This window comes from Frankliniella occidentalis, unplaced genomic scaffold, assembly GCF_000697945.3.
Source record: "Frankliniella occidentalis isolate FOCC.00 unplaced genomic scaffold, Focc_3.1 Scaffold147, whole genome shotgun sequence".
Classification (NCBI taxonomy): Eukaryota; Metazoa; Arthropoda; class Insecta; order Thysanoptera; family Thripidae; genus Frankliniella; species Frankliniella occidentalis.
This window is the reverse complement of record NW_026267274.1, coordinates 30,569-31,939: the sequence shown is the minus strand read 5'-3', so window position 1 is coordinate 31,939 and position 1,371 is coordinate 30,569. Positions and strand designations below refer to the sequence as shown.

The following is a 1,371-nucleotide window of genomic DNA, read 5'->3' as shown; positions in this document are numbered from 1 at the left end:
GGGGGCCACCACTTCGATTGAGGATGTACACAGGATTACGTGATTACAGGGATTACACGTCAATTTTGAATGATTACACGTGAGTTACGTTGAATTTTAGGCTCTAAAACAATCAAATTTAGACAATAAGGTAAAATTTAGTGATAATGTTTTAAAATTTGGTCAAGGATTACACGGAATAGATACGGATTACGTAGGGATTACACCCTCATATGTACACAGGATTACGCGAGTGGTGGCCCCCTCGGCTCGCTGGGTGAGTCGGTGCGGACAAGGGGAGGCTTGAATGTCGATGCATCGGGTGTTTTGGAGCACGCGCCACTGTGAAAAAATGTCGTCGAAAATTCCCATATTTGTTGCAATTTTTATTAACAAAATATGTTGTGAATTTGTGAAATCCCATTCTTTGCTTTGTCGATCAATTCCAAGTTGATACCAATTGCTTGTAAATTTGCATCTTTTAATTTGTGTGCTGCACCAGACACGATCGGAAAATATCGGAGAAATCAATAAAATTTAAATTCAAATATTCCTCATGACTCCGCCCCGGCACTGCGTGCTGGAAAGTCAATGTTCTGTTTGGTTAGCACGTGTCAATAGGGCGCCTCAGGTATGGCACAGAGCACAGCGCCTGAAGGCCTAAATTGGGTCCATCTCAATTCTATCCCGGAAAATGTTTCGAGGGGCGAGGGAGGAGGAGGCAGCTATTCCACTGCTGGAGCTGCAGCCGCAGCAGGAGAGCTCAAGTCAATGTATTATTAATGCTTCCTATGGAGAGAGGGCACCGTCGCTTTGATTTTCTGGTGCTTTTCTGTTGCAGGCGGTGGTCAACTCACGGCGACCCACATCACCGGGGGGACCCGTCCAGCGGCAGAAAACCAGCCATTAGCAAGTCAACCTTTGCGATCGGAACGTAGGAAGCACGGAGAGCCCCCAGAGGCTTTACTCCCGACTGCAGGGGACCGGAACGGGGAACCCTGAGAATTTCTCCTGACATTGGAGTGCAAATCCGTGCGAGGAAGTCTGGAGTCATTGAACCCGCGGCAAAGTTTGTTTTGGCCGTGACTTTGCTCACGTACTCTCCACGCAATTACAAAATAAATATTAAGTAACTTGAAAAGGTCGATGCGCGTGTGTGTGTGTGTGCCTTTATTTTTTCTCTTTTGCATTTCTGTTTTGGAAGCACGACAAGATAGGCATCAATTCTGAGAACCACAACAAACACCGACACAAAAGAAACTCGACCAAAACTGGCCAAAGCCGCAATTCGGCATAAACGCCGCTACCTCTAGTCGCTTGTAATCCATACGGCGCACGACCCGAGCGGTACTATATGAATCACAACAAGGGGCCAGTTTTGTTCTTTTATTA

The 1,371-nt window shown here is 46.4% G+C and overlaps 1 long non-coding RNA gene across 2 annotated transcripts in view; it reads left to right on the top strand.

Annotated features, from left to right (window-relative positions):
• The window catches only part of LOC113202087 (uncharacterized), a 9,600-nt gene extending 8,476 nt beyond the window's left edge, over positions 1-1,124 (top strand). For both annotated transcript variants that reach the window (XR_008011563.1, XR_008011564.1), the window contains exon 2: positions 821-1,124. This is a non-coding gene — a long non-coding RNA (uncharacterized LOC113202087). The remainder of the gene's footprint in view (positions 1-820) is intronic.
• The last annotated feature ends 247 nt before the right edge of the window (positions 1,125-1,371 follow it).